General features: G+C 28.6%; 1 protein-coding gene across 5 annotated transcripts in view; it reads left to right on the top strand.

The window, feature by feature from the left end:
- The window catches only part of LOC107166433 (discoidin domain-containing receptor tyrosine kinase B-like), a 199,843-nt gene that overhangs the window by 32,807 nt on the left and 144,267 nt on the right, over window positions 1-22,769 (top strand). For 2 of the 5 annotated variants that reach the window (XM_089219552.1, XM_089219548.1), the window contains exon 1: window positions 6,379-6,869. The exons of 1 other annotated variant lie outside the window; for it this stretch is intronic. The gene's annotated coding sequence lies outside the window, so the exon portion shown is untranslated. Of the gene's footprint in view, window positions 1-6,378; window positions 6,881-22,769 lie in introns of those variants that run through there. 2 more of the 5 variants (XM_089219553.1, XM_089219549.1) reach the window with 1 other exon arrangement.

Raw genomic sequence — 22,769 nt, 5'->3', positions numbered from 1 at the left:
AGAGGATAAGTAAGATCATGTAGTATCGGTATATTCACCGTAAATATATTTATAATGCTATTCGTATAACGTTTTGTTTGTAAAATATATTGTAATATTATCAGATATACAATTTTTTGAAAAATACAATATGTGTTAAGTCTGTAGAGGTATTGAATGTGTGTGAAGAAAAAGAAATGTAAATATGTCTGGATTATAAGATTATAGTATAAAACGTATTATACTATTATGTATGTTGTGTGTTATAGACTTTTTAAAAAGAGATTGTTAGAAACTTTTCGAGTTCACAAAGATAGTAAGGAAATTTTGGAGTTAAAAAACGATCAACCTGTTTAATAATAACACACGTGTAAAAGTATCACAGCCAACGATATTATAATAATCTAGGGTAGTGTTAAACCTATATAGGTACCTACTATTGTTTGTTCATATGTTTTTTTTTTATCTCGTCGAAACAATATTTAATATATATATATATATATACATATGTACAGTAAACATGTGATTTACCAAGCGGAAGTGTTCATTTTTTGGGATCACTGGCGGAAATTGATAAAATATATTTCAAACAACGGGATTTAAGCTCACAGTTGTGAACGATAGTGGTGACCGTTCCTGTCCCGGAAAAAAGGCTTTAACACGAGTGTCAGCTTAATCCAACGAACTTTTACCCGTTAGTATGATGACCAGTTTATATATTATATACCATGCGCGAAAGGTATGTGTGTTTTACTTATTGCGACGCTGCGCTTCATTCTGGAAGGAGAGTAATCCAATGTGACGTCTGTAGTTTTCTAATCCATTTATGGATAATATGATTTAATAACAGCCGTCATGATATCGCTCTTGCCCTTGACTGTTTAAACGAAAACATTATATGTGCGACGTGCGTGCATCAACTCACGAGCATTGTTTCACAAAGAATAATCGAATGTTGACAAATACGTTATCTGATTTCGTGGGGTCATGTTACGAACGGTCAACGGAGTACCTATACAATAATGTAATGTTTACTTGAATGTGTGACACATAATAGTTTTAAATATTAAGTTTATAGTTACCTTTCACCACGCATCGTGAAGGATAGACACTGCTGGGTATTAATTTCCTCTGAGTTGTATACATTAAATTATTATAACGAGATCGTTATTTTAAGACAATCAGCAATAACGAAAAATGTCTATAAAACGAAGGTCACTTAAAATTTGTTGAGCCATTGTCCACTGCATGTCAAGCCTGTAAAGAAATTTTGTATTTTGTTGTTATTTTGAGACTTTGGTCTCCATTAATAATCTCTTTTTTATCGCACTGTTTTGAAAAATGTTTTAGTCGAGATATAACTTCTGGTGAAATAGCGTCTAGTATTTTTACTAGGTATGTTATTTTAAAACCAAGAAGTTGAATATTCTACCGCTCATCTTTTAAGATAGTAATCTTTCAATTATATTTTTGCGGACATTTGTTATGCTTTAAAAAATATAATATATAAAAAACCCTGCACGGCTATACACACCAAAATATCGAACAACAGCAATTAATTCGAAAAAATATCGTCAAGGTTGGGTCGGAGGTAATATGATGCATACTTACGTTTACATATTATAACGAGTGTTTAGTGTTTGCAAACTCAAATTATCATCAAATTCAAATGGTTCACTGAAAACATTTATGACGGTAGTTTAACTGAAACGATCCCAACATTTACATTTCTTATCTTTGTTTTTCACACGCTTAGCAGAGCAAAACGATGTCTCGTGTAAGTACATAATACTATAATAGTTAACTTTATGCTAACGTTTATGCTGATTAAACTATTTTTAAATATAAAGAGAAAAATGTATTTCAGTATTGATGGTGAATATCGTGTTTTATAAATGGCTTTTAACGATAAATCATGAGTAAATTAGCTAGTCATCATTTTTAAAGCTTAAAAATAGATTATTATTAAATCGGTATTTATATATTATTATAAAATAAAAATATGCTATGATCAAATTTTATTTAAAGTATACTATTGATAAAAGTTAAGGTGATATTAATAGTACATTAACAATTATAAAATATATTTTAGGAGTAACTATCGTTACTCATAATATAATATTTTGAATTAACCTATTGAACATAAATACAAAAAAAAAGTCTATATAAAATTTGACTTAGATACTAGAATATTCAAATACTCATCTTACCTACATAAAACATACTCATAATATTTAACTTTAATATTTTTAAATATCATAATATTCTAATTATATTTTAATCATTTTATCTATTGTAAGTAGGTAGTTGAGCTCAAGAAAACACAGGTTATTAAGTACTACGTGCTCCATGTATCTGGACTCCTACACATTTAAATGTTAAGAAAAATGTTTAGAAAATAAAACTATTTTGCTATTGTGGTTTTTTTAAACAAATTCTGTCAACTGTTTCTATGTATTTTATTTATTTCGTATAAATTTCAAATAAAGGTTTCTTTGTTAGGTTAATATAAGAATGTAATGCAATTATTCAACGCATTGGTCCTCTTTCTTTCTACACAATGGCATTTTTAATAAGTTTTGAAAATACGCAGAGCTAGAATACAATTTATATTATATATTTCTTCGTTTCATAGTAAACTATAGTTTAATGACGATTTTGAAAAAAAATTATTCATGAATTGTTTACTTATTAGCACTTTGTTTTTGAAGTTATTTATAAAAAAATGTGCTTTGAATATTTTAAATTATCCTTAATAATGTATATTAAAACCGTAAATCACTGTTCATAAATATTTATTTGGTAAATTATCTATATTAGTATTTTTATTTTTTTTTATTAGCCTATAAACATATTGTGAATCTGAAAAGTTAAAATATTTATATCTTTATACTTTGATCCTAGTAAGAAAATAAACGTCGGTAATCATAAATGATTGAAGTTCAATAAAGATCTCCGCTTAACAAATGTATTCACGGGGCGTCAAATGCGGGTAACTTTCAAGGGCTACGGTTTACGCTAAAATAAGGTCCAATATGATAATGTTAAATAGGTACTGACTATAATGCCTTTGATAACGTTTCTATGTAATTTAGAAAGAAATAATGGATATTCTCATTTGGTCCACAAATCCCACTGGGATAGTCCATTATCTATTTTCAAATGAACTTCTGTTGTTTTGTTTAGAATATTAAAATCTAAATGGATTATGATGTAACGCTGTATTGTTATACAATAGTGTATTTTTATTTAATTTAATCAAAGCATTATGGCCGGCTCATTCTTATAATAATTTATTTATATAAGTAAAATGTTTATTTCTCACAAATTACGCACAGCAAACAAATTTAACATAATATTAAATAAGTAACTTTGTAAATTAATATTTCCTCTTTAACACAAAATACACAGGACTTTTAAAATATTTTTTTTTCTATTTAATATAAAAATAACAACAATAATAATAATAGTATAATATGATATAAACTAAAAATAATGATATAATATATAATTAGTGCTTTAGATTTAGAACATCTACAGAATCATACAATTCAAGGAATTTCGCTAAATCTATGACATTAGGAGCTGTTAACATTCATTAAATTACTGTGTTTTTGATGCCACTGAAAACTATACCTAATTTGATAAACTTTATTTTCTACTTAGGACTCTTATTTTATTTATTTTTCATTTGTTAATTTTTAAACCCAGGTAAATAATAATACAATAACCAATAGTTCATATCAATATTATTATAGAGTTACATGCTTGAATATTTATTTAAATTATCATTGAATAATATTGATAATAAATACACAGAGTAATTATTCTTTTAGCAAAATATTTTAGCATTAAATATTTATTTCGAAAATTATCTGCTTTTATGAAAATGTTATTAAAATAAATATAAGTTAGTAAGAATTTAATACAGGTAGATATCAGTGTATCACAATAAGGCGACTATATGCTGTCTATAGATAAAACAGTTTTAAATGTTATTATTTAAAAAGTATTGAAATTTATTGAACATGAACGTTCTGCATAGCATGGAATTGAATTATTTTACTAAATTAGAAATGCATATAACAATAGCTCGTTGGTTCGCAATCGACGAAAATGTCTCTTTTATATGTCTCATCGTATCCTCTTCAATTGAACTTTCCTTTCTTTCCAGTGAACTACTCTTTTCGACCTTTTAAATTCATACAATTTTCCAACCATTCTGTATTTTGTATTCTGCGTACCAACTTGAAACTGAACATGTAATTAATTACATAAACTCTTTAATTCTGGAGACTGGTATTTCTATTAAAAAATTTCTTTTTGTACTATCACACTGTTGTACATTTAGAATTTTCTATTTGTCTTAGCTTTATTTAAATTATATTATACAATGCACCATTAGACTATATTGAAAAGAGTTTAAATAAAATGGATGTACAAAAGTTAAAATATAGAATAAGGAATCATCATTAATGCATTCTATACACAATAATGTTAAAAGAAGTATATGTTTTGTTGAAAAATGTTGTTTTATTATAATAGTAGATATACAAAATATGATAAAGACCAAGCTGATTTTCGAGTTTGCCATGTTATGTTGGTTCATCTAATATTAATACAATTTAAATAATTATGTGTAGAGTTTATTTTTGTATGCATATATATTAATATTTAATTTGTTGATTTTTTTCCACAGACATTTATTATACGTATCTGTACAACAGATGCCGTTATTATCCCAAATACAACAATAATTAAGTACTTTATATACAAGTTAGGTAGATAATATTACTCTAAAGTATGACGTATAATTATAATGTATATACATGCCTGGGCTTCAAATAAATACGTGGTGGGCCGTGGTTGTAATAACAATTGCATCATAAACCCAGACTGCTGTTGAGTAGATATTTAATTGAAATACCTACTCTGTATAATAATATAATAATATTCGACATACATTCTTTTGAAATAATAGTGTATAGTATCATAACATAATATTATTGAATGTATCTAATTAAAATATAAATTTAGTGACCCAGAGCCGGATTAAGGGGGGGGGGGGGCTAAGCGGGCTATAGCCCAGGGCACTCAAAAAAAAACTTGACAGAAAATTAAGTTCTTATAATATTTTTCTTTCTCAATTCAAATTTTTAATTAACTTTAAAACTGACAATGACCCAGACATTGATTTATTAAATAACTGTATTCAGTTTTACCATAATGATCTTGATGATGACTTGAAAACAGAAATATCACATTTTTATCATTATATCAAAAAAGTTTCTTCAGATATTGACAATTTTGATGTTATAACAACTCTTCTATATGAGCGACAACTTAGGTTTTCTAAATGTATATTGCACTGAGATTATGCCTAACAATTATTGTTATTACTATATATATATATATATATATATATATCAACAATTACTGTTGACAAATCGTGAAGCAGAACGTTCATTCTCAAAGTTGGCTTTTATTAAAAATCGACTAAGATAGTAAGATCTACTCTGACTGAAGATAGGTTGAACTCATTAACAACATTAACAATTATATTAGTTGAAAATGACATATGAAAAAAACTTTTATTTGAAGACGTTATCTAAATACGTTTGCAAGTAAATCTAGAAATAAATATTTTAAGTAACCATTTGTTTGTATTTTTGTGTTATTACCATATATTTTATATTTTAATATTTAGTTAAATTGTATTTTTAAATAAATTAACTATGTCATGTAAATTTGCTGTCTGAGAACAAATATTTTTCTTATTTAACTAATAAATATCAATTGGCATATTATTAAAAAAATACTTTTTTTGTAAATATTAGTGCCTCAAAAATAAATTAACCCAGGACCACTAATTTCATTAATCTGACTCTGGATTGACCTATCGGATCTCCAAATGATTATTTCTATTAGTCTATCTGGTTATTGGTCTCGATGTTATCGAATCCGTATGTCGAGTATTACTATTTCCTATAATATTATTCGACATTAAATTATACACATTCAGGCGGAAAAAACACGATGTTCACATTTGTCGATTCGTTATAAAAATAACAGACTGTTGACAGGTGATCCATAAAAAAAAAAAAAACGATAGGCTTAGTAGAGCATATAAATTTATATATAATAAGTATATATGTATAATCGTCTTGGTGAGGGTGGTATACTTTTTTTCAACGATTCCGATTGACACGGGACATACGTTGGAATTTATATATACACATTACATAAATACAATATATTATTATATAAGAAACATGGGTTTTTTCCCAGTCCGTTTATCCAAACGGACAATGATAGAGGGGTCGTGTGACTTGAGCGCCACCACTCGGTTAAACAACCCTCCGCGGTATCGTTTGGCCGCGAGTCGGCAACCCGCTCACACGCTACGTACAGTTACGTACCGCACGCCGTCTCGTGATAACGCACCCGCCAGACGTAACGACCGGGATCGCTCTTTGTCGACACACGTCTCGTACGAGCGAACATTTTAAAACATCGTAAAAACATTTTGGAAAAAAACAAAAAAACCAAACTAACAATCCTTTTTCAACCGACGCGCGTTCGAAAGCTGATCATAGAATATAATACACCACCACTGCTGGTGGTGTTATTTTCCCGTGACACGATGTCCGTCTCGTAGTTTAATCGTCCGATTTTTTTTTTTTTAGAGTGCAAGAAACTAACAAAAACATAGATTTGACTTTTTTTTCACGAAATCTCTTTGGGCCGTCGCCCGCGCTTCGGCCGACCTGTGGGACCACGCGCGCCATGGTCGGCTACTACCTCGAGTCCTGTTCATAACCGAACGCGACCCTGAACGCAACTTTGCTGCTACAGTTACAGTTACCATATTATCTACCATCGTTGTCGAAGTGAGAATAATGTAATATAATATTATAATCATAACTATTTAATACTATAATATATTTGTGTGTGTGAAAAGTGTTCACGACAAGTATTAGGACTCTGTTTTTGGTTGATCTGTTATTCTAGAAATTCCGTGTGGCGACGAAAACTAGGGTTTTTGACTTGATACGCTTTTTTTCGGAAAATTAGGTAAAGTTGTATTCCGGTACTCCTACACATAGTGACAATAGTATTATGATATTCATGCTCAACAAGTATTGTGACAGTGCATCTGATGTACCACACAATATGATAATGGAATTCAATTGAAATACATTTAATTTAAGCATGAGAATATGTCGATTAAATATTTGTACATTAGACTATTAAAACTTTTGTCCTTTTGAACAAAATTATAATAGATACCTAGTTATTTATAAGCTGTATTAACTTCAACATTTTTCTTCCAGAACAAAATGCATTCCAATATACATTATAATGAAAATAAAATAAAAATATATTTTGTTTAAATAACATATAAATACGTTGCATCAAATTAGTTTACTTAAGAGTAATTTATATTTTAAATTCAAATTAATTTATTATTATTTAAGAAAATTAATATAAAACAGCTTAAATCTACATTTTAAAAATTGGCATTTCATTTTGTTGATACTTAACTTGCTTTTTACCTCTTAATTATTCACTTCTTAGTGAAACAAATGAATTTATTTACTATAATAACTATTTAAATTAACTTAAATAAAAATAAGCCGGTAGCTAATCAAACTACATTTAGAACTTAAATGAAAGTAAAACATCAAATGCATTAATTAGAGAAGTTATGAGTCTTAAATTTATTTATTTTTTCCGTCTTGATTTTTAAATTATTTAGTACCTACACCACAGTTTAAAATGAAAATGTATTTATACATATCATAATTTAAAGGGACAATTGTATTAAAATTATTGGTTTATGATATTCGAATACAATAAATGTAATGTAAACAATACATTTTATGTAATTATAATTTAGAAATGTAGATAAAAAAATTATACCTACCTACTTACCTGATAACTTTTTATAGAGTTATTTTGTCATTAGTTATTACTTAATGGTATTTTTACCTATATAGGTTTGAAATAATATAATATAATTAATTGTTGTTATTGGTGGATATTTAAGTATTTAATAGTTTTGTTGATTAATACTAATTCGTCATTATTGGTGTATTAATAATTTCATTAATATTGTTTATTGCCTTAGTACCTATTATATAGTACCTATGTTAAATTTCTTATACGTAGGTTCTATTATGTTTGAACGATTGATTCAACTATAATGTCACAAATACATTTTCTCATATGTTCTTAATAAATGTTTCTACATGCTTAAAATATTTTATAAACGAGTAGGATGTATTGTTCTGGACTAATATAAATAACTTTAGCACTATATAGGTTTTTTGAATTTATTTATTTATTTATTTATTTGTGAACTTGTTTGACACCTAACAAGTCTGAAATCGTAAGGTTATGAAAAAGGAAAAAGTATCAACCATATTATTACTTAATATAATAATTATTTAATAATTAAAAATATATGCGATTCAGTTGAAAAATATGGTAACCCCAGTTAGTTTATAATAAGTACATAACAAGTGTAGTCAATTTTATAATGCAAATATTCTATTGAATGTTTTGTTTAATGATAAATTGGCAATATTTTTTTTACAATAATGCCTTATATCATGCTTAGTGAAAATAGGTATACATATAATATTATGTCCACCTTCAATAGATAAACCATAGTACTTGAATAGCCATTTTTAATGATATTATAATTAATATAATTTTATAGAAAATTAAGGTCCTTTTTAAAATAAAAAAAAATCTTTTAATATTCGTACATACAATTCATTTGTGAATTTGTCTGAATTTTTTATTTTTATGTATATAATGCTTATTAGGATAACCATGTTTGAAATGATTTTATTTATGTGATATCAGTGATCAGGGTTCAAAAATTATGAAAATGTTTTAAAATTGCACTTTGAAAATAATTTATACGATTTTATTCAGAGCGTAATTCCTGATTTTTAACGATTTGTTCATTTAAATATATTACCTCAGTTGAATAAATGTCTAAAACAACTGTAGACGAAAATTACAATGACTTAAATTAGCAATTATATACTAAGCTATATACACCCAAATGCATTCAGGAATTCAAAACACTCGTTTATTGTTATTTATTAGTATTATCAGTACTCAGATTTTAGTCATTTATCTTGTTTCTTCGAGTTTTAGACCGTTTGAAGTCACGAAGACTAATGTATCTTCTACCCAACTGTTTTCTGAAAGTAATCAAATGTCAAATGTGTTTAAAAGTGTTTTTACTTATTATTGGACTATTAATGAGCTATTTTACTTCCATTTACGTACTAAGTATACATGTTCCTAATTATTATGTTAATAAAATAATATAATATTAATTATTTCATATTATACGGGTTTCACTGATTTCACTAGAATTCCTGACTCCTGAAAAAAAATAAAATAAAAATAAAAATTTGTGAATAGTTTATGATTTTAATTATAATACATTTTTTTTTATTTCGTATGTATATGATTGTATTTAATTGAGTGCACAAAAATAATATAATATATTATGTCTGCTATACCTACAACACTTGTACATGTTTTTATAGGCATAGTTTAATCGGAGAAAAACAAATTGATAAAATTCGCATATTATATAATATTGCATGCAAGTATTTTGTATATATTTCGTGAATAGCGGCTATAAGGGCTAAACGAAGAAAAATAACTTATCACCCCACTCCCTATCCTACAAACTCCGAAAACTGTGACAAATATGCCACTAGTTGCGGTTCACCATTATGACACGGATACGGACGAGCACCAAAACTTTAGGATAATGTATCGTAGGTAGTAACCAAGTTAATACAACCATATAAAATATCGATTTAACTTATATACACTATAAACTTATTTGGATCGTAAAAATATAATACAACGTACAATAATAATAACAATAACCATGATGATGTCGATATCAAATTCGTTCGTACATTAATATTAAAATAATTTTCATATAATATACATTTTGTGATTAGAGATTAAATAGTTATTAAATATTGTATATTGCTGATAAAAATTTGAATATTATAAACATTCATATTGTATCCATCTACAACACGCATATTTGCATGGTTCTATAAACGTTTTTGTCAATAAATATGAGATTGTTTCATGTGTGTAAAACTTTCATACAATTCGCAATTTATATAAACATAAATAATATGACATGGAACAACAATAGCACTTTTTTGCATAAATTCTGAAAGTATATAATTGTATAGTTTAAATATGGTTGTCTATAAGGAGGTATGGTATAAATATTAAATAAATACCAAGTAATCAATTCATGTTATAAACAATTTTAATAACAATTGAAAAATATGATTTCATAGATGAATGAGAAATAACCGTATACGTAGTACATAAGTAACATAGCATAAATAAAATCTATAAGTAATAGCATTAAATAAAACCATTATATGTAAATCAATGAGTTGGATAAATGACAATAATTTAAATTTTATTTCAATTTTAATCGCAATATTATGTTAATTTTTGATGAAAAGGAGAAGCCATTTCTAATTTGTCTAAAGTATATCATAATGTTTTCATTAAAGAAATTGAAAGATATGTTTTTTAAAAATATAGTGTTTATTTATATTCAATAAAATATACGTTTTGTAGATATCACTATATAATATAATGGCTGATGATATTCGTTTAAAATCATTTTAATTGAATATTTATTATAGATAATAGAATTTTCAGTTATTTAAAGCAATAATCGATTCAATCAACGAGTTAAAAATTAAAATGTCTTCAATGCTTATATGGCATATACATATCACATGTAATATTACTAATAACAATATATTTAATAACCCATTCTAACTTAATCTAACCTACTAATATAATAACATGTCTCTATTGTAGGGATTTTTATATTTTAATATATATTATTATTTACATAATTTTATTCTTAAATAATATTATAGTAAATTTCAGTACAGAAAAAGCAAACAATAATTTATCTGATGTTTTTTTTTTTTCTATGGTATCGAGGACCGGAGAAGGAACTAAATCTGATGTTTATTAGGCATTAGTTATAATACTAGGTATACATTCAATAACATATTTATGTATATAGGGATTTTAATCCTAAACAAACATCAAGTTGTAACGATTGTCTTGATATTTCCTTGCGATTTTTTTCTCCGGATCTACGCATAACGAGTATAAAATATTATGCTTTACGGACGATCCTAAATAACTATATTGACCTTTTAAGAACAGTTACCTTTGAAAAATATAAAATAAAAACGTGATTGCATCTATTATATAATATTATGCGAAACATCGATGACGGTATCGGTGGTCGGTGTTTAAAAGCAGTTTGTGAAAGACAAAGACCACGTTAAATCCACAGGTACAATACCAGGGTTTACCGAAATCCGTACAATATTATCATTGGCAAGATCTTCGAGGTAGTCAAAAACTTCACGTGGGTTTCGTTCGAGTGATAAAAGTATATATATATATATATATATATATCCGTGTGGACTCACAAATGCCGTCTTCACCGTAGTTGATAACATCGTAAAAGTTGGCTCACATCCGCCTCCACCTGTTCTAATCATGTATAGTGGTGTTAGCAGGTATACATACTGTAGTACGTTGTACGTATTTACGTGTTATACTCCCGAAATTGTTTTTGAAAAATCATTGGTGCACTACATCTCAAGAAATTTGCCAATAAATAATAAGAAGTCGTGAAACCGTTGAAACAAAACTGTGAAAACTGAACCGATTGTAAATTTGGAATCTCATCTGAGTAGGTCAAATCTGGAATTCAGGCTACTGGAAGTAATCGAACGAGCCAGTAAGAGTATAATTTTAAATTTTATGAAATTGTATGATTCATAGATTTTCATGAATTTTGAAATACCTAAACTAGAAAAAAAAAATGTATTTTAATTTTATTTGTAACCATGTAATACTGCATCTCTTCGCTTCATATGATATTAATCATTAAAAAAATATATATAATTTCAATTTTCAGACGAATTGGTATACCTACTAACAATTTTTATCGGATAGATAAACGTTTAAAACCATCGCGTGGCAGAACCGTTCATTGTCGTTCAAGTCGAAATACATACTGAAAATAGCAGAGACTCAGTGGCGACGAAACTTTTTTTAATGCTCGGCAATATAAATCGAAATCAATAGAATTTTTACCACTTTATTTTTACGATGAATGGTCGTCATCGCTGCTACCACATCACCCTAATTACGCAGTTTCTACGTATCCGTAACAGTATGCTTTTGTTCTGTACCTACTAAGGTATTAAAAATATTATTATTAATATTATTATTTCACTCTCGGAAATTAATAAAAAATGCTGTAATAAAATGGGAGGAATTAAAAATAAAAGTACCCCTGTTGGTCCAAAGAAGAATTGAATAATATTTTACTCGACCATCGAGACAACGGTGGATTTACCACCATCCACAACATGGGAAATTAATATGTTTATTAATTCCGTCGTTTTTCCCTGTTAATTGGTGCTCATCCGAAGTCCTGTATAAACATTAAACATTATATAAATATCTATACATATATATATACATATATATATATATATATATATATATATATATATTATGGCTGACACCGCAGTTTTCTCTTTTGTTATGCGATGGTAATGGTGGTAGGGTGGGGCGAAGAGACTTCCGAGGCGCGGTGCGGTCTACTTATGTCTCGAGCGAAAATATTGTGTATAGAAGAATAGCGGGTCTAATTAAAACACTCGTTTTCGTTCCCTTGCCGCGGTGGAGGTGTACCCAGAAAAACAAACGGTCGGTTCCAAAGACAGGAATGACGGGGAACTGGGTAGTCATGGAGGGAAAACAATGTGTACCTATACAATAAAATTATATCGTGTGCAGTAATAGGGAGCGCGCGCAAGCACTTGAGTCAAGTGACTTGATGGCAGAGGCGATGTCGTCGACGACGGATGCTAATTGAAATGGCATGGCGGGTGATTTTAATTTTGGTGTTGAAGTGCTCAAAATTGTTTTGGGGCGAAATGATATTATATTAGAGTACGTAGATCGGCGACAAAACGGTATTTTTGTGGTACCTAAAACAACGTACGATATTGACTATGGCGTGGGGCGGGAAACAACATATTTTCATATTATACCCGTGCGAGTGACGTGAAGGTGCCAAGTGTTTATCCAGTCAACAATGGTTATCATTATTTTGTTCCCCAGAGAAATGGGTAAAAACTCGTCCAGTTTGTTTTTTCACTCATCTCTATGGTACCTTAGTACTTGGAATTTTGATATATTTTAAACATTATAATACAGTTTTCAGTGTTTTTTTTTTTTTAAATTTTTACTTCCTTACGCAGGGTAGTGAAAACAAAACTAGACCTGCACGTTACCGTTACGTTTATCCGTCTGTTCATGCGATGTAGCCTGTCTTAACGATAAAAAACGTACAATAATTAAATATTAACAAAATACATACAATAATTAAATAATAACAAAATACGTACAATAATTTAAATAATATCTTTAAGTCGCCGGAGCAAGAGGGCAGATAGATTCTCCCGCAGTGGACATAATATTTTATAGGCATGTACAGGGACCACGTGCACACAATATAATGATAATAATATCATGTTTGATATATACAAGGTTATTGCATATCGACAGGGATTGTTATCATCAGATACAAAATGGCCGCGTAAAAGGATATCACAAAATATATCAATTTTTCTCATCACGAAAAATTTGCTGGCTGTCAGCGGCTGGCATAAAAGTTACCACGCATATATACTTGATTATTATTGGCTCCCTCTACGCTGCCGTTTTTGTTTTTATCATCTGATATTTGATTGAATGAGGGTATGTATGCAATAACCTTGTATATTTCAACCATGAATAATATGGCCGATGACATTATACACAATTTAATATATACCGTGTACCCGGACGATTGAGTTTCGTATCATTTACGCTTTATATTATTGTAATCTTAACGACATCCGTAATGATGCTGATGAGGTTTCTATAATTATGCTTTTATATAATATTGCTTTAGTTTTTCATATAATTTCTCATTCCAATATCGCTTTTGGAAATCCACGAATCTAATAACTACGAACGAATTTTCATTATCACCACACACACACACATGTTAACTAGAGATGCTCATCTCGTCTATCTACAGGTTACGATTGATTTATTCACTTTATACGCATCAAAGAAGCAAATGGCTGGCTTAGTGTCTATGTACAGCACTTGCCAGCCGAAGTTAGATTTGTTGGGTTTGTTGAGTAAACATAGAATTAAAAGCCTATTTTATTATTGACAACTAATCCTGAAACCTTTTACTAGCGTTGAGTATTTAAATATAATTAAAAACTCACGAATACAATCATCATAAAAAATAAAAAATTGACTGTTTATGATCAATACGTGACAAAAAAGGGTAATTACGCATTATTTTAAATACAACTTATCCTACCTACCTTATAGTAGATAGCAATAATGTGACTCCTATCCTATATCGTGTGATCGCTTTTATAGTTTTCCAATTAAAAGCATTAAATAGACGAAATGTTTTTTTTTTAATTCCGCTGTATGTCTGTACTATATTGATTTTTTTGAAACGCGCTTTTCTAAATCCATCAGCGCTGCACAAATAATAATTGTGAATTCATCAACTACATGTATACACTATATAAACTGACAACTTACTGACTATATGTATATATATATAATATATGGTCACGTTTACTGTGAAAAATAACATAGGATTTGGTCGTATTAGTCAAACATTCGTGTTAAAGTTCTAAGTTGTTTTAATTACACGCGTTGCACGTCAAATACTTCACAACAAGTTTATTTAAAACGCGTTTTACACACGGGAGGCATTTGCTCTTGGGAAAAAGTTCATTTTAATATTTATCATTTCCACTGAGTTCCTTGAATGTAATAAAAAGAATAAATCATCGCAGTTTTTGCAAATATGACAGGTTAAGGCAATATTCAAAGATTTACTTTTTGGCTGCCTTAAATCCAAAACCATTATCCATTCTGCTTTTTGTTTCTCTTTATTTATTTATTTTTTAACTACCGACCGAACAGACAGCAGTAGATTGATGTGTTTAAATGAGATAACTACAGTAATAACCTTTGAATATGAACGAATCTGAGAATATATTTTGAATACCACCTTCGTGTATTATTGATTATACTTTTTTCGAATGAATATTATATCTCATTTTATTCAGAACCCGCTGAACAATATTGCTGTTACTCTACGCGTATGATGATTGTCTAGTATAAAAATAAAATGTTTTTCAAAGCAGAAGGATGCAGCGTGCGCGAGTCCACCGACGTACCTACGCGTATTTCGTCCACGCGCACCAAGTACGAAAGCCAAAAGGCAGTAAATCGTTGGACGAAATTAAATTTTTCTCACACGCACACCATACACACCCTCCTCAATCGTTTCCGGTTCTGTTGTAGAAGGTTTTCGGTGTCTGTCGTGACATCCGGTCGCGTGTATGCATCACGGATCCTCTTGCGCCGGTGCATATCAAATATAGCAATAATGATAAACTTGTTGTTGATGTAGTGGTGGCAGTAGTAGCAGTAGAAGTATTAGTAGTAGTAGTAGTAGTAGTAGAAGTAATGGTAGTATTTTGTAGCAGTTGCAGCAGTTGTAATTTCACGGGCAACCCCTCTTGTCAACATATAGTGACGGCGACGGCTGCGACGTTGGTAGCTAGGTATAATATGTAATATTATATTATAGAGCCCCGCGTGCGATCTTCGGCGAATAAAGCCGCAGATGAGTTTTTGGGGGTGCATTCCGCCGGCAGCGTTCAAATCTGAGGCCGGTTTTATTATGTATGTGTATACACATATATTGGAAAACAGAAATTCGCTTCCAAGACGTTTTATTAAATCTCCATTATGAGAGAGAATGACTATATTCTCTGCCACCGCGTCGCATTCCACTCCCCCCCTCCCAAAACATCGATGACTTTATACGCCGCGTATACTGTACGTATACACACATATTATGTACAGTGTAGAGTGCACACACAACCCACACTGTACAAACTAGATCTCATGTATATTGAATGTGGCACTCGCGAATCGCTACCCTCTGACATGTGTACTACGATCCGTGTAGGTATATAACGTGCTGTTCTGGTCCTAGAGTGAGGGGTGTTTGGTCGTGTAGGAGTCGATGGTGGTGGAGGGTTAACCACGCGCGTTATCTAAAACGTGCTGCGTCGTTTCCTTGGGAAATTGTGTTTTAAATTTTTTATCCCTAAACGCCTCGGAAGCAGATCGCATAACTCCAAACCACCCTATATGTGGTGTCTCGCCGGAATTGTTATTTTCATTTTTATGCCCTCACCCATGTCGTGTGTGGTGTGTATTGTGCGTTAAGCTAATATAATAACAACGAAGTGGAGTCGTATTTAGCTACGCCGCCGATGTAATCGTAAAATATTAATTATGACACGTGATTCTATTTACGTTTTGTTTGATATTGGCAATGTATTTTGGAAACAAACAGTTTTTCGAGTACCTATTTTATTATTCATTATTTTTTTCAATATTATGATAGTCTATCACGTGCATAGTATCGTTTTTGCATTTTAAATTTACATGATTTGGCCACATACCTACCACATACATTTAGAATGAAGATATAATATATCATATTATAATTAGTAGATAATATTATATTAATAAATTAATAATTTAGTAAATTGTATTATGATGAATTATATATTTATATTTTTTATGTTTATTTAACACAACCAAAGTTTAAAGCAGATATGCATCTAAAAATTATAAATGAAAGTGTTTTATAATTATTAATTATTGATAATGTTACGAGATGAAAAACTATGGACACAGATGATTAAACATTATTTATTTGGCTATCAAATTAATATTGATGTCATTTTTTTCCAAATTCTTGAAAGGTGATATAATGCAGATTTTGTCAACCGCTTTTTGTTAGTCTTTAGGCTGATGTTTGCCACTTAATTTTAAAATTCTAAATTTAATATTTTAATTTAACACAATTGTCTCTTATAGGTAATTTTAATTGAATTGTGATAAGTATATTATATATAACTAAAAAAAAAACAACTAACAAATATATTATACCAGTATTGTCTCAAATTGATTTCCAACATTTAATAAATAAAAAAGTTTTTTTATCAAGTTTACTATAGGTACTAAATTCATTAATTTGTTATGTAGGTAGTTTTCAAACGAATAATGTAATTATATGATATTCTAAATATAACAGTGTGTATTATATTGAGCAATAATTTTCATAAATAACACGCAAATAGGGTACCTATTATTATACTCGTGTCACAAAGTTGGTTCTGATCAGGCACTTTACGTTTTATACTATTACCTTCTTTGCATAAATTACCTATATCGGCTATATCCTGTGATTATTTAATTGACATCGATAAGTATAGGTAAATTATATAGTGCTCTTCGTATAGTTAACGAATAAAAAACAAGATTAAAAAGTATTTATACTTGGAGGAAGTTTTAAAACAATGTTTCTAGGTAATTTATATTGAGTTGTTTTAATTGGTACGTAAAGTGCCAACATAACAAACGTCTACACTCATACATTTCAGTCTGCAGCCTCAAATAAGTATAGCGATGTTCTATATTCGAACGTCTTAAGTTAAAACGACCACGTACGAAAGTTTCGTATCGGAGTTCGGGCAACTGTATTATTATGGTCTCGGAGGGTTTCAAAGAAGTGATACATAAACTTCAGTAGAGTCATTTTCGAAAAAAAAACACGTTAGTTTGGCACTTCTGCCAACAAAAACTTAGCGATGCTTTAGTATTTATGCACCAAAACACATTGAAACTACGCATTCATTTTTTTTATTCGATACGAGTTTCATAATAAATAAGAGTTGTAACTCGATGTAACATAATATAGGTACAACGATAATTTATTTCATTGGTGTTTCTATTGCGTTTTAAAATCGATATATAGCATCGGTATTTACGATGATTTTTTAACCTTCTTACAAGGTATAACGACTGCTGTAAATCATATATTATACGCCATATATATCTACACAAGTCTAACTGCATAATCATGTAATGGGACTATATATACATATTTATGTATTTTTAGGGCCATCTCTAGAGTGTGATAAATTAAATATAAATTACTTTAACGATTTGTGTGTTATAATATTCATAGTTCCTGTTTTCTTTGTGACTTACCACAGCCAAGTTATAAAAAAAAGTGGGAAAGTGTGTATCGCTCTGCTGTACATTAGGTGGTGGGGTGGACCTCTGACTAGGGTAGGTTAGATTTGAATGCAATGATAGGTATCATTGTATACGCAAAACGATTCTGAACGGAGATGATTTGTCAGTCTAGGATATATTATATTTAAATATTGACATATATTCTATTTTGAAACAAATATTTTATTTTTCAATTAAGACGCATTTTGCATAAGGCACGGTTAATCAATTAGTGTAGTTATCATATACCTAGTCATCATAATTCATAATACCTTATATTATCATAGATATACGAATACCTGGTTTGAGGATAAATCGTTATCATTACGCGATTTCATAAAAATTTAAAACTCAAACGCTCAAAACATTTTTCCTATAATGACGCTTCAAATTTTCTCTATAGCTATTTAAAGCAAAACTTATAGAAAACTTGGTGTTAAATTTTATAACCTTAGATATAAATACAAACAATATTATGAATTTTGAACTACAAAATAATTTGCAAATATTCATGGTTTTGGAGAATTTTTGTCAATATTTGAAATTAAAATGCTAATAAAAATTTAATTTGAATTTCCGGTGGACATTTTTTTTGTGGGTTTTTTTGCGTGAATATTTCAAGTATTTACAGTGATTAGTTTTTGAATTACAAGCATATAAAAAAATCGATTTGGTCGAAAACTGGTTTTGCGTAAAAATTCCCATTTTTCTGTCAATTTTTTTTGTTTTTCTCGATTTTTTTGAAAACTGTTGGAAAATTTTAACTTTTGAACTCTATAATGCACCAAGGATATTCACTTTTACATCGGAAACCACCCCCATAGTTTGAAATTGAAGCATTATTTCGACTAGTTATGCTGTACACAGACACAAAAAAAAAAAAAAAACACACACACACATCATTGTAAAATCAATACATTCATCACTTCGTTCAGAATCTAAAACGAAAATATACAATTAAGTGTATTATTTTTGAAGATTAAAAAGGTGAGAAAAGTAATACTTATTGTAAGTTAATAGGCGTAGTTGTATTGATTAGAAAATTTAGCGAGTAGTGTCTATTTTACGTTGCTTATAATATTAAGGTATTGATTTACCATAAATATTATTACTCCAAACCGTATCTTCATAAATGTAATTGTTATGTGTAATGTATACTTGTGGTATTGTAAGTTTTATTTGCCAAACTAGATAAAAAAAAATGAAAGTGTTATTATAACTATAAATAATTAGATAATATAGTAGATATTATATTATATATTGAAATCCAACTGTGATTATAAAACTCATATTTATTATACAAAATATTTTTGTTACCAATTTGTTTACACATTAAAGTTTTATAATCAGTGTTGAAAATGCTTCCAATAGTGTTAAAATAATTTTACAGATTTCTGTGTTAATTAGTTTTGCATGCATTCGCAGAAAACTAAACATTAAACTACAATAAAACTCATCAAATATGTGAAATATTGTCTCGCTAAAATTACGTTACCACATCTGTCCCCCTCCACTTGATTAGATGAACAACGTTGCATTTCGTTTAAAATAAATGGTCCGAAAAAAATGTGCAACAGCTCGTAACTAATCGAAATTATATACTTTTTGTCGTACTGAAACTAATTAACATATTAATTGAAATGGAAATGTATGAGGTACCTAATATACCTACTAGTATTTATTATTTAATGGTTTTCATTCCTCTCTTGAGTATAAGATTTTACTTTATTTATAAATAATCGACTGGAACACACATTTTGTACAGTAATATCCAACTAATAAATTACAATTTGATTTTCTTAAGGCATATTTAACGTCCATAAATATAAATTTGAAAATATTGAAAACTCGCATTCGAAACTTAAAACACAATGATATTGGACTATATTTTATATAATCATTTTATTAGTAAGACATTTTTATAACAAGTGTCATCGTATATTTCTGTAGTTGTAATGGTAATAAATGATTATCTGTGTAAGTATGTTCTACGCCTTACTGTCTTTGCATTTAATACAATTTAATATATAATTTATCACTACAAGAAACCTATTTAAATAAATTTAGACCTAAAAGCCTAAAGGCTGAAATTACGATTATATAGAATTATCATTTTTTAATAATGCAGAGATATAAGAGCTTTTAAGATGTATTCTAGGTTTTTGAATAACTGTTTAAAACATTTTTTTAGAAAAAAAAAAATACCTACAACTGATATCCATACTAAAAAGTAGCAACAGCATAAGAGTATTGGTTACTGCTATAATTGTAGTTGTAAAATTGTAGATATAACATATAAATGCACATCGGATGGTTTTGGAGGGTGTATTCCTTGTAAGTCTTTTCGGCCAATCTATGGAAATTGTTCTTTACTTACCTACCTACCTAAACTTACCTGTTGTATTTCTCTTTAGCCCGTTTTTGGTTGAGAAATGCAAATCCTCCCTCGTGGAGACAAATCCCGGTAATCAAATACCGACAACAATTCGGTTCACTGTGCCTGCAAATCGTTGATCCCCTTACACCCCTCATTGTACATGGACCAAATCTACTCTGACAGTAACCCTCCTATGTGTAGCTGACGAAAACCTGAGGATTTTACATCCTATTGTGGTGTTGTTGACCTCGGAAGCCCCGTAGTTTGTAAGGATTTACTTGCATCCCTTCTTAGTTCCTACCCGGACCAAGGATGTAAAGACCCTGTCATCGAAAACATTTGAATAAGGTTACTTATATGACATAAGCAAACAATACAATTTTTATATTCACTAAAAAGTAATTACATTGTTATGAATTATAATTTATAAACCAAAATTAAATATATATAAATGATTGTATGCTGTGTGAGTAATTAGTATAGTTATTCAAAATTAGCTATTATTGTACGATTATCAGCATACTATTTTGGGATAAAAATTAAAATGTATTGTTATTGGGCGATTACTAAGTAATAAATTTAAAATTCGCATGAATAATTAGATACAACATTTAAAATGAGGGATAACTGTATTCATTCTTAAGAGAATAATGTTAATTTATATCTTTATTTTAAAAATGAGATACATCATACATAGGTAAGCAATATAATATACAATTAATAAGCAATTTGCATTTAGCTTATCAAAACTTTAATAAGCATATTAATTGATATAACAATTTTAACAAGTACATTATGATTGCATAAATACGTAATATGCAATAGGTATCTTAAACTATAGTTACAAATTCCATCTAATTAAAATATTTGTTTATTTATTTTTAAAGTTTCAGACACTTAAAAGTTAAAACTTATTTTACTTTAATTAGAATATCAAACTTATTTAAAAAGATTTCTGTGGATCATTCAGTTTCACCTGTTTGAGTTGCAAATATATTCTATGTGTTGTATTTGGAATTATTAATAAATCCACTTTAAGTTGTGTTCTGTACGCATATTTTTAAAGCTCAAAGTTTCTTCATAAGAAAAATTAAATAAGGTTCAAAATTTAAACATCAAAAATAGGAAACGTTTCATAATTCACATCGTCATTTGTAAATATATGTATGGTTGAATTATACAATACATACTTTATTGAAATTATTGAAATTAAAATAAAATATTTTATAGCATATACATTTAAAAATGTAAGTGAAATATATAGAATTTATATGAATGTTAACAGCTTGTGATTTAGTATTTATCTATTTTTTTTAATATTTAACTAATTATGTTATAAAATAAAAGTATGTATATGAATATAATATTATATAAATTGGACTGTGTTATTATAAAACCAAATAATTATTACTTAGTCCAAACTAATATTTAAGTTATAATTTTACCATCTATACAAAATGCTGTATACAGCAGCGTATTCATTTCTGATTATAGGGTAGCCAACCTATTTTTATATTTTATCAAAGTACCGCATATTATTATGATAAATCAATAGATAATAATAATTAGAAGAAGATGAATGCATAGTTTTTTCTTTAAACTTTTATCTTTCTTTTGTTTTGAGTTAATAAAATTTTAACCTTATAATGTTATGAAGTATTTTACGATGATTATATATATTTATATTATAGTGACTAAACTTAAAAGTTACACGTTTACGTTAAGCAAATTGGTTAAATTATATTGTATGTTAGAAAAATATAATCAATAGTATTCTCGGACATGTAGTTATTAATTATTATCAAGCATTATCTAAGGGCTTCGAGGTTAAAATTTTCGTGGCTAAAAATAAAGTTGGTAAATCGCCAGAAAGTACTAACTATTCTTAAGGGTAATAATCCATGTATAGGCATACGAAATTGAATTAATTCAGTTATTTGTTATTCGTAAACTGCGTCAAGGGCGGTTACTATATATTTGTAACAAAACAAAATGAATATAAAGCCAACAAACTTCTTAATAAAATGTGCCAACTTTGAACAACACCATGCCGTTAAATCATTATTTGAGAATAATAAATTTATAGACAGTTCGCCAATAT

The sequence above is a fragment of the Diuraphis noxia genome, unplaced genomic scaffold (assembly GCF_037042655.1).
Source record: "Diuraphis noxia isolate RWA-SAM2 unplaced genomic scaffold, SU_Dnox_SAM2 contig0002, whole genome shotgun sequence".
In the NCBI taxonomy this organism is placed as follows: domain Eukaryota; kingdom Metazoa; phylum Arthropoda; class Insecta; order Hemiptera; family Aphididae; genus Diuraphis; species Diuraphis noxia.
Note: the sequence above shows the minus strand (reverse complement) of the source record. Positions and strands in the feature narration are given on the sequence as shown.